Source organism: Tupaia chinensis, unplaced genomic scaffold, assembly GCF_000334495.1.
Source record: "Tupaia chinensis unplaced genomic scaffold, TupChi_1.0 Scaffold000315_1, whole genome shotgun sequence".
NCBI lineage: Eukaryota > Metazoa > Chordata > Mammalia > Scandentia > Tupaiidae > Tupaia > Tupaia belangeri.
In genome coordinates, this window is record NW_006159808.1 from 2,412,603 (window position 1) to 2,425,156 (window position 12,554).

At 44.9% G+C, this 12,554-nt stretch overlaps 1 long non-coding RNA gene across 1 annotated transcript; it reads left to right on the forward strand.

Moving 5' to 3' along the window:
- The first annotated feature begins 661 nt into the window (after positions 1 to 661).
- On the forward strand, positions 662 to 12,313 carry LOC102475087 (uncharacterized). Its single transcript, XR_003549802.1, has 3 exons — positions 662 to 946; positions 11,956 to 12,115; positions 12,233 to 12,313. It is a non-coding gene; the product is annotated as an uncharacterized LOC102475087 (long non-coding RNA).
- The last annotated feature ends 241 nt before the right edge of the window (positions 12,314 to 12,554 follow it).

Here is a 12,554-nt window from a genome sequence, read left to right on the forward strand (position 1 = left end):
CCGTCTTAGAGGGGCAGCCACTCTCAGCACCTCACGGAGAGGTAACTCATGGAGAGGTGAAGTCGCAAAGTCACTGCCCGTCGTGTTCAGGCGTTTCCTGAAACGTGAAAACGTCTGTGCAGTTGGTGAGAAGGTCCACACTAGCACAGCCGGGCTCGTTGCCACTCTTCGTGCTGAGAGGAGGGGGCTGATAAGGACCACCAGTGGGCTGTAAGCACACGCACCTCTGCCACCTCATCATCAAGTGTATTCATCACCAGGCTGTGCGTGTGCTCACTAGAGAGAGCAAGAGAGAGAACGAGAGTGAACAAGTACCTCCCAGTGGGCATGGTCACATCGCAATTCCATCTCTGATTCTCCTCCCAATCAGGATTTGGGGCACACACATGCATCTGGCGTGTTTTCTAAGCCACCAGGGCCAGGATTAGAGCCATGGTCAGCCACCTGGGATCCACATGGGATCACTGTCTTCCCATTTCGTGTACGTGGGGAACCCTTTAAAGGTAAATGCATCCCTGCGTTCTCTTCCTTCTGTCTTCTCTCTTCTTTTCCCTCTAGAGGCAGGTCTCCCCGCGTCGCCCAGATGCCCTTACACTCACAGTCCTGTTGCCCCGGCCTTCCGAGCGGGGGCTGATAAGGACCACCAGTGGGCTGTAAGCACACGCACCTCTGCCACCTCATCATCAAGTGTATTCATCACCAGGCTGTGCGTGTGCTCACTAGAGAGAGCAAGAGAGAGAACGAGAGTGAACAAGTACCTCCCAGTGGGCATGGTCACATCGCAATTCCATCTCTGATTCTCCTCCCAATCAGGATTTGGGGCACACACATGCATCTGGCGTGTTTTCTAAGCCACCAGGGCCAGGATTAGAGCCATGGTCAGCCACCTGGGATCCACATGGGATCACTGTCTTCCCATTTCGTGTACGTGGGGAACCCTTTAAAGGTAAATGCATCCCTGCGTTCTCTTCCTTCTGTCTTCTCTCTTCTTTTCCCTCTAGAGGCAGGTCTCCCCGCGTCGCCCAGATGCCCTTACACTCACAGTCCTGTTGCCCCGGCCTTCCGAGGAGTTCTGAGGCGAGGATTGGCCCTGCCTCTGGCTCTCTGGGCGCACTTTCTATTGGCTGGACTGTGGAGGCAGAGTTCTTGGTGGGCTGATCCCCATCCTGAAGCCAGGGGTCCAGCCAGAGTGCACTCGCCTGGCAGGGAAGAATCACGGTGTAACTGAAGAATTGCACCCGGGGTCAGCTGTCCCACATGACTGGCCCCTAACCAGGAGGCTATGGGGCTGGCCTTTTAACATCCTCGTCCCCGAGGTTACAGACCATAACTGTAAGTCAGCAGTCCTTCTTCCTCCTACATGCTACCTTATCACAGGTGGCCACTTTAGTCTCTGCAGTCCCTGGGCTGGATTGTAATGGGAGAGCAGGCCAGAGTCCACAGCCTCTCCCAGGAGGAGCCCTGAGACCATTCCAGAGGAAATTGCTGCACAAGGCCACATGGTCTGGATTAGGCCAGTCACCGCTGGAAGAGAAAGACTGTGAGATGCGGGTGAAGGGCTGACTACAGAAGTTAGTAGTGCCATGAAGGAGTCATCTCTCTGCTAATCCAAGCGAGGTTTCTTAAACAAAGGTGATACTGCAGAAGTCTTAGTAAGCCGAGAAGCTCTTGGTTTGACCAGCCACCGATTTGGAATACAGATACTTCAGCAAAGATTTGTAGCTGGATTTTCTATCTATTCTAACAATTGTCTTCAGACTAACTTGCAGCTAATGTAGTCATGGAATTTTTGCTTTACTCAAATGTGTTATTTTCCAAATTTGAGTAATTTATCCTTTCCTGTTGAGGGAAAACAATCTTGGAACCTCTATTTTTTTTTTATACTTGTACTTAAATATAAAGTCCTTTTGCTTAGAGGAAAATGACATTAATAACAAAATAGATCTATGTATTAAATGCAGTCAAAACTATGGGTATAATCACATTAAGTTACAGAGTTAACTTAACATGATAGATGATATCATTTTGCTGAAGCCAAAATGTTGGTTTTCTAAATAGTAGATTATATAGCCTCGGGTTTGATTCTGTATTTAAACTTTCTGTTTAATGCTGAATTTAGCTATATAATGCAGAGTAAAACCTTTACAATCTGAGAGTATAGTACATAATAGAATTCATAACTTCAAGGATTTTTTTTGCTGCTTTAGGATAATCAGACTGTATAGTTCATCTAAACTCAATCTACCTTCTACCTTCCCATACCAATATAAGTAAGGTACATTTAATTATATAAAATGCTGGTTTAGTTTAATTAAAGACAAGAGTATTGTAGTACATAAGCTAAGTTGTCTGCATTTATTTATTGATTGATTTGGTCAGAGGGTGCATGTGCTTATCAGAGAGAGACAGACACGGAGAGAGAGGAAGAGGGAGAAAGCACCCCCAATGGGGCATTGTCATACTGTAATCCCTTCTCTTCCATGTTTCCATGCCCACATACTTGGTGTTTTTCAAGCTTCTGGAGCTGGGACTTGAGCCACTCAGCTCATCCTACGGAATCCAGCTTCCTAACCAACACCTCACGGAGCGGGATCAAGTAAGATTAATTGAGGTAGATTAAAATATTATGACTTAGATTTAATTTTTCCTTTTAATATTTTCATCATAAAAGAAATCTAGAAATAGGAGCCCGCAACCTCATCAGGACTCCAGGCTGCTGTGTTTCTGCTCCATCGTCCTTTGTCATGTCTCCCACTGGTCAGATCACGTGAGCTCATGGCAGTGCTCGATCCTAACGTCCACGCTGGCGATGAAAGAGAGCAGAGCAAAGAGACAAAGGGCATCCCCAATGATGAGGTTCCCGTTAAGCAGTATTTCTATAACTTCAACACAATATTTCCACTTAAGTCTCAATTGCCAAAGCTTATACCCACTTGTAAAGAAAAAAGAGAAATACAGTTTGTTGGTTTGTTTTTAGTTTCCAGGAAGCAATGTGCCAAGTTTGTTACTAAGGTGAGTAAGGAAAATCAATATTGGAATAGTGAATTGTCAATTTCTGCCACATATTTTCTAGTCTGCATTTGAAAAATCTAATGTGTTGATTAATATAATCAGGAACACTTACATTTATGTATACACTTTTTTTGCTTGGCACATAGGAAGATGACACGCACTGGGTGTGTCCACGTCTGTGGAAACCTTCACAGTGCAGGATCTTTGGAGTCCTGCTTGCTTGAAGTCACAAGCAGAGTGGTGGAACAATTCTATGACTATTTTTCTCTTTTGAAACTCTAGCAAAACCTCTGTGCATACAACACCTCATTGCAGTTCTCAATTTCTAATGGAGCCTCTCAAAAATGGGAGGGGTCAGAATTTTCTCTTTTTTATAGAGGAAGAATTTGAGGTGTGGAGAGATGAGATAGTTGCTTACTGTCACACAACTCACCTGTGGTCAAGACTCGCTGCAGGAGCAGCACCTCACAGGCCTCTTAGGACAAGCCAGACAGTGTGCAGAGCTCCTGTGGCCAGGGTCACTTCTACTGACCTGGGAACCAATTTAACACACTACACAGCCATTGTCCATTTAGTCCATACGTATTCGTTTAAAAAATACTTTTCTTGGGGCCAGCAGATGGCGTAGCAGTTATGTTGCTGAACCCCCCACATGGCCAACCACGTTCAAGTCCTGGACCCAGTGGCTTGAAACTCATGCCAGGAACATGTTTGTGCGTGCCCAAGATCCCAGGAAGAGAATGGAGGAGAAGGGATTGTGGTGTGGCCAACCCCCCTGGGAGGGTGATTTCTCACTTTCTTTCTCACTATCTCTGTCTCTCTCACTCTCTGGCAAAAACCTCTTTTAAAAAATTAATATTTTTCTTTATTCAATAGATAAAATGAATTAACCTTAGCTTACTATAACTTTATTTTAGCGTCCTAATAATTTACCTTCCTGACTTTTTATAGTAACATTTAGCTTAAAACACAAGTTCATTTTACGTCTATCCAAAAATTCCTTCTCTAAATCTTTATTCTATAAGCTTTTTTCTATTGTTAAATCTTCAGCTTATTAGGAACATTTCTGGTGACAACTTTTGATTTTTCTGACATTCTGATACTGAGTGCAGAAACAGGAGCCTGACAATCTAGGCAGAGCTTTTCACATGCAGTTTTCATCCCACCTCATTAAAACGTGCATTGATTTCACATACTACATGGACTATTGAAAACTAAAGTCATATCTGCTATAATTTCCCAATAAAATGTATGAAATGGGTTGATATTTTAAAAAGGTAACTTAAATACTTGTATTCTACCCTAGAAAATTTGACTATTGTCAATAAAGTTCTAGTGCTTGTGAAATTATTAGTCCTATTCAGAAATATTGTTTCTTATATTTTCTGGGAATTTGTGGTATAATAAAGCACCTCCAAAGTTAAAAAAAAAAAAAAAAAAAAAAAAATGGTTCCTATAACACTTTTCTAAGAGCTAAGCTAAGCTACAAGCACACCCGTCAGCGGAGGCCTAGGTGGGAGCAGGCCTTGTGCCACTGCCGTCCATGCCCTGCCCCCTGGAAGATCTACAGCCACTATGGCAAACTTGGGCCATGAACTGGGCCAACAGGTCTGGACCACCTCCTTGAGGGCCTGCCTGAGGATCTCTCAATGTTTCAGAAACAGTGGCTTGCTTGACTGTTTCTTCTCATCATAGATTTGCTAATGAAAACCTTTTTGTGGTTGCTGTGAAATTCAAAGTTTTCCAACGTTTTAAGGAACATCTTAAGGCCTAGGCAAGAGTCTCCCCTTCACTGTGACTTTCCTGAGGAAATTCTTTTTCTTCTCCTGCAGTTTCCTTTTCTCTTGGCTCTTTCTGCAGCTACATGCTCCCGTTCCAGTTCCAACAACTCCTCTCTAGTCGCCTCCTCTAGCACCCCCTCTCTGCTCCTCAGTGACACCCTTACCCACACCAGGGTCAAGATGTCCGCCGCCTCAGCCACAGCTGGGCTCCCTGCTGTGTCCTCCTCCTCCTTGCAATGACTTCAAAGTCATGGGCAAAACTCTTGAGTGTCTTTCCAGATGCTATTCATCCACTCCTTGGTGACATCACCCCAACCTGAGCAAGGGTCTTGATGTGTCACAGATGTTGTAACATTTCCAGAATTGGCTCTGTGTTGTCCACGCGGCTACTTCAGTTGCTGTAAATGTGTAAGCAAGTCCTCCTCCAAGAGAAGCCCAAAATGCTACTGTCACTCCTTGATCCATTAGTTGGATCACAGAGGGGGTATCTAACATGAATAATGTTGTTTCAAAGAGGCGGGATTTGGAAGGACAAACACCACAATGATAATGATATGAGGGGAAGGTCACCCAGGAAACGAGGCAGTGTGGGAATGTGATCAGCAATAAACAAAATCTTGAAACGGACGTTCCTCTCCAAACAGCATGGCTGCCTTTGCTGGCTCAGCAATTCAGGAGGACATCTTGGAAGAGGAGAGGGGTCACCCGTGACTCCCTCTGCTCCTGTGGCCCCTGGCAGAGGGTGCTTATTGACACGCTCGAAGGCCCTGTGGTTCTCGCCTTGCCAGATCACAGTGCTCCCGTTTGTAGCCTGCCACGTTGCCCCCAAGCAAGACTCTGATCTTGTCCTTAAAAACCTTGAAACCTGGCACTGATTTGGGCTCCTGGTGGATGAAAGTCCTGGAAAGCGTTTGTTTCCAGAATGGGGAGGTTTCATCCATTTTGAAGATTTGCTCTGCCAAGCAATTTTCCTCTGCAATCAGCTTCTCTAGAGTCCCCAAAATTTCTTCAGCTGCTTTCACATCAGCATTTGAAGACTCGCCGCTCACTTCCACGCGGTGTAATGAATCATGATTCTCGAGCGGTTTAAACCACGCAGCACCCACAATACATACGTTCAAGACTGTGTTCGGGCCGGGCTTTTGTTCAACGTCGCAAATACATGCTTTGCTTCGATGTGATCGTTGCAGTGTGAGAAGGATACGCTTCCGTCTGGTCTTCCGTCCAGGTCAGGGGAAGCTTCTTCCTCTCCGACATAGGCTCTCCTCGAATGTGTGAGTTCCGTCGCCCCCAATACAGCACATCCTTTAACAGCTCCCAGCACTTTGGTCTTATTCTTCAAGACGGTTGTTAGGGTGGAATGGGACGGGCACAACTAGGAGCAATCCCTGATTTCCCACCTCTGGAGTCCTTCTTTACTTTTAATTTTGCTTCCAGATCAATCCAGTAAATGTTCACTTACTGGAAACACTAGCAGTGGATTGTGAATGCTTCGGGACCATGATGAACAAATAGCATGGGACTAAATCAGGGGAAAATGATGCCATCAGGAGGCTCCAAAACACGAAATGAGGTCGGCCTGAATAACGCAGCAAACTGTTTATGGCAAACTTTTCTCCTGGGTAGAAGGCGTGCTCTCTGAGATAGTCATGAAACGCCTGGTCAGTAAGTGCACAGAGCAGGAGCCTAGTCAGAGACCGTGAGTCACGCCCTTGCCAGGGCATCAGGACAGTGAGCACGTCACGAGGTGATAGGAATACTTCAGCTCCACTATAACCTCATGGGACCACTGTCGTCCACGTAGTCTGTCAGTGACAGAAGAGTCATTACATGGGATGGGACTGTATTCCATGAAGAAATAATAAACAAATGAGTTCAGAATGCAGTCCCCTTCCCTGCAGGAGAGGCAGGCAGTAAAGGACAGGCCCAGCCTTCATTTTATAAAACAAATGGCTCTCAGAATAATTACTAAAAGAAAACCGTATATTTCTGGCTGTATTATTAAAAAGGGTTTTCTCCCCACTATTTTTACAGAACTTAGGAGTAAGGCTTCTAGGGAGAAGGCCTTAGAGTCACTTTCTGCTCTCTGCAAAAGAAAAAAAAAATAAGATTAAAGAAGTCTTTGGGAATTAAAGGCAAGAAAATGTAGAGAATCTAAAGCAGTTATATGCATAAGAGACCCCAGCACAGTTTGACTTAGCTGATAAAAATGAAAGGTTGGCATATGCAGAGCTGATAGCGATAAAATTTGCTTTAAAACTTGTTCTCTAGAGTAAAGCTGACATCTCCCATGAGGTTCAGAAGGGAATGTCAACTCCTTTCTCTCCTCATGCGCTCCTATCTCCTCCAACTGAGCCATCAGACGTGCAAACAGGAGGACATGACCCCTGTGCAAGCCCATGGTAGAGGAGAGCAGGGAATTCCACCTTCCACCTGGAAGTACACGTGCCCCTGACAGGAGCCATGGCTTTCTGCGGGGTAGGACAGAGATGGCAAACCTTGGAGGAACAAAGGGCCACAGTCCAAAGCAGTGTAATGTGATAGCTGTGAACCCGCGCCCGGCGCTGAGGCTCCGCAGGAAATCTCTGCATGCCTCCCTCACTCTGGACCCCATCGTCTCTGGAGTTGGGCGTAATGAGGCCATCCACGATCACGCCGTGCCCTGCTGTCTGGTGTGGTTAATACAGTTATCCAAACTCCACTCATAGGACCTTCTGCTTTCCATCTGACCTCACACACGGCGCAATTGCACCCCCCTGGAAGGCAAAAAACGGCTTGAAGAATCAGCAGAACACTTAACTGACCTCGTCAAGTTTTCAAGCGAAGGATAAGGATAGGAAAGAATTTCTTTCATCCACGGGTCTGTGATCCTAAATAACAATCTAAAGGAAAATAGATCCTACTTGAGTTCCAGGGCCATGATAAAAAATGTCAGGGTAGCCCCGCAGCCTGTGATTCAGGGAACTTTATCCCTTTTTTTTTTTTTTTTTTTTGGAAGGGGGAGATTTATCCTTTAAGGGCAGGACAGATTTTGAATCCCAGACTGGCTGGCTTCAAAAACATGCTGGGCGCAAGTGCATGTATGCCCGAAATGAAGGTGAAGAGACTGCAGCGTGACCACACCCCATTGTGGTGGTGGTGTTGGGGAATTCTCCCTCCCCCATCTCTCTGTCTCTTTGTCTCCCTCTGATAGGTGCACATGCCCTCTGGCAATCAAAAATAAAACAAAATCAAGGACCAGCAGTTAGCGTAATGGCTATGTCACTGGACTCCCACGTAGTCGACCGCGGTTCGTGTCCTGGACCCGGTGGCTTAGAACTCACACCGGGCGCGGGTGCGTGTGTGCCCAAGATCCTGAGAGGAGAATGGAGGAGAAGGGATTGTGGCGTAGCCATCCCCCCCTCGGGGGTGATTTCTTGCTTTCTGTCTCTCTGTCTCTCTCTGTCTGGCGAGCGCACACGCCCTATAGCAAAAACCTCTCCCCAAAAAAAGAAATCAAAATCCTAATTTTTGACCCACACTTCTCTTAACTGTTATTTCATCTGGTAAACCCAGTCTTTCTCTTGGCCCCGCACAGGAACGTGGAGCAGGCTGGCCCATGTGCGAGTGCACGAGCTTGCGTTTCCCATCACGTGTTGGTTGAAGGTATCACAGTGCCCGGCCGCTCAAGGGAAAAGGGGACAGAGTGAAAACCGAGATCCCACAAATGGCTTTGTACTTTCTCATCAGTTAATCCTATGATTTTAAAAGAGTGTTTGTTCCAAGTAATGCATTTATGTAACTCCATCATAAAATAGAGCCTTATGGAATCCAGGTATGGCAGAAAGAAAATTAAAAGAAGCTACTATTGTACATTTTAGACAACAGCTTAACGTATGTGTGCAGCCTTGATTAATTAAAAGCAAATGTGTCCTTCTTTCAGAGCTTAAAATTTTTTAAAAAATCTATCCTACATGAGTTCCAGAGAATACGGAGTAGCTGCCCTTTCTTTGTGGTATGTAACTCCTGCTTCTATTCTGGGCATTCTCATCAGTTAACGACCACACTGTCACATATGGCTGTCTTTCTACCTACTGCCATGCAGGAGTAAGTACCTATTGATTTTTGCGAGTGGGGCCTGGGGTGTTTTTAGGTCAGCCACGTTTTATCTGAGAGGTCAGAGAGGCAATGCAGCTGTGGTCTGGGCACCCACAGGAGGAAGGTGACAGCACGCTGCTATGGAGCCAGGCACGAAGAAAAACTACAATTAGCTGCTTCTGCTTTTCTGCAGAATCTGCATTTGCATTTTAAATTACATTTTGGTGTATTCATTTTCATCTTTCTTTTGGCTTTTAAAGCTGGAACAGAGACTCCTGACAAAAACACTGCCTAAGATTGGCATTTATTAGGGGGAAAAAAACACGTCCACATGATATTTTTTTTTCTAAAATATTCCTTCGAGATTAGTTATTTCAGAAAGTCATGTTGACAGGCAGATGGAGAGAAAGATGCAAGATGGTTTCAGAGATTCTAGGAATCTCAACGCCTGGATTTCCATGTTAACATTTCAATTCCCTGCTAGTCGGCGAGCTGCTCCAGCTCACTGTACTAAAATGCACTACCGTACTGTAGACAAGACTTGCCCTCCTGGTTCACCTGACAATTACATCGTTTATCATGCCAATAAGTTTACTGAAATAGAACCAAATCAAATTTCTTGTCTCTTAAGTCCCTGTAGAGATGCATTCTCCACAAATGCATTCGGCTCTCTGTTATCTCTTCCCTCGAGTAACCTAAATACTATTGATTAGCAATAGCCTTCTGGCTAAGGGGCCACTGGTATGAAAACATCAGGCAAGACAAGAATATACCTGAACTGGGTTGTGAGCTTACTCTTCCTACTCTGAAAGGGGCCAGTGCTTTCTCATGAAATGATTAATACCCTTGATGGTCTCATGGACTCCTTGTTCAATGACTATGGATGGGTAAACCAAAAAAACCCTCAACTTTTCATTTAATTACTAAAGGACAGATGCTTAACATCCCTGAAGACTGAGCTGGTCTAGGTCTGAGGACATCTGGTCCATATGCTGCTAGCGCTCCGTGGCTGCAGTAATTTCTTGAGGTACGATAATAATGAAACTCGAGGTTTGAAACCCTTTTAGATGCACTTGTATGTATATATTGAATACAAGGTATTAGGGAGACATTTGTGAAAACACAGATAAGACCCCTGGTCTCAAAAGTTTACGTTGTAGTTATCAAAACAAGTAAGTAGGGAAGGAATAAATAAATAGAAACATTTCAGGTGGCTCTACGTGCTATAAAAAAAACTGAAGCACAGTGATAAACTAGCATGATCTGGGGGAGGCGAGACTAATTCAAACCAGGTGAGCTGGAAATGTGATACCTGAGCTCCTTGACAAGCAGGCACAACCATGGAAAGATTGGGGGCAGAGTCTGTGCAGAGTTCAGCTTGTGCCAGACGAGGCGCTGGCCCAGGAGTAAGCTGGGCATGTTCAGAGAAGCCAGCCTCGGTGGAGGGCAGAGCAGAGCGAGGGCACAGCAGGGTGAACTCTGAAACAGAGCAGAGACCACATTGTTAGACATGGAGCCTATGGAACTGTTCTGTGATGTAACTACTCCCCGTCCAAACGCAGTGGCATAAAACAAACATCATATTCTGCCCACAATTTAGAAGAGAGGCCTACAGAGGGGCAGGCTCAAGTTCACATGTCATCTGGAGCAGCGGAAGTGGAAAGCAGCCCATGTGACTTCACTCTGTCCACTGCCTCAGTGCTCTGCGGCCTCTCCTTGTGGCTTCTCTCCTCACAAACTGACAGTGTGGTTGGTTCACGGTAGTTAGACTTCCCACGTGAAGGTCGACTTCCCCCAGGTCAACTTGATCCCAGCTCCAAGCCTTCTTGGAAGTCTCAGAAGATTGCATCTGCCTTTCTGCCAGTTTCTGTCATCAAACAAGGCACCAGGGCCATCCCAGGTTCATCGGCAGGACAATCAGAACCTTCTTCCTATGGGCAGCCCATCAGAGCACATGCGGCCATCTTGAATCTGCCACAGGAGCCATGGTGGGAATTCTACATTTTTTTTCTGAATATTATAGAAGACACTTTCAAACACGGACATGGCATAATTTTATTTTTGTTTTTAAAAGAGCATTTTGGCTACTAGAGAATAAGCTATAAGAGGATAAGTGAAAAAGCAGGTGACTAGTGAGAGGCTATTACAGCTGACCAGGTGGCCTGTAACGGAACAGTAGCAGTGGAGAATAAGAAGTCTGTAAATATAATCCATCATGAAGGACTTCTAGTTGGACATGCTTGGGGAGAAGAAGAGTGGGATGCCTCCAACGATTTTACTGAGGGGTTGGAAGGATGGTGACACTGTTACTAAGAGAGAAGAAAGGGTAAAACTATTGATGTATCTCATATATTTATCCCAATCACTCTTTATGGTAGCTATGTAGTAGGCCTTGTTACCTACAATCTACAGAAATGAAAGAAGGGAGAGACCTGTGAGAAGAGGGAGCAAGAGCTAAAAAGAGGAAATGAAGTTAAATATTCCTGAAACACTTCACCAGATAAGGGACAACTGGTCTAGCATTAATCCTGCTGTCCAGTCAACACATCTTCCATAGCATAGTGAACTGCTGTTTATTGGTCTAGCAAGTTGAGTTTTAAATTATTAATATCTGTTTATTATTTTAAACCTACTCAAAGAATGTTTCTCACTGGGCAAAAGAGGGGCAATGAAGACTGTAACAAGTTTTATTCTTAGTAATTGCTAATTTAACAGTGAAGGGGCAAGACTTTTCAACGTTTTCAACATATAGAGCAAATCGATTTTGATTTTGTGTCTGTTATATGTATCACCTCCTTTCAATAGACTTACATTTTTAAGTGAATAGCGGGGAAGGATGGCCTCATGGAAAGGTCCTGGAAGATCTGATTTGATGCCTTTGACTTAAATGACCTTATGAAAAGTTCTTAAACTCTCTGCTTCCATGTCCTCATCATCAAACTATTATTATTTTTATGAACCATGTCATGAGCATATAGTAAAGAAAATTTTGGTGGGGAGGGAGTTTTTATAAACTTCAAGAAAATGCAGATCCTTTGTTGTTATGAGTTTTCCAACATTAGTCTCACGTTTGAATTTATTGCAGTCCCAGTCTCTTACTACGTTTTTGAAAAGAGACCTAGCGCCCTACGGTATCAGGCTCCGGTTGAAGCTGCCCTGTACCAGCCCCACGAAGCCACATTAACAGCATGCAGTACTTAACAGAACCGTGCCGAAGTCATCATCAGAATACAACCCACAACATGGTAAGAAAACAAGGCTCCATGAAAATCTTAGTCACCAAAACTGTCCAGGAGCTTTATTAAAATAGCGTAACTATTCGGTGAATTTTCCTAACCAGTGATCATTATTTTTATTTCCAGCTTCTGGGAGCCCTGCTCTTTGCTGAGGGCCTGAGGCATTGCCCACCAGCACACGCACAGCCTCAGATACCATCCTCCCGCTCCCGCTTTTCCCACTGCTCCCTTACCCACGTCTCAGCACTGACTGGGCCTGCTTCTGTCCTGGGGAGGTACAGGACGAGACAGAGCTGTCTGAGTAATCATTCGAGGTTGCAGTCTGAATTGGCTTTTTCTCAGCAGAAACATCAACCATATCTACTTCCTTTGTCAAATAGTTTTCTGTGGATCTCAAAATTGTGTCGTATTCAGATGAAGACGGAGCTACCTCAAAGTAGGAAAAATC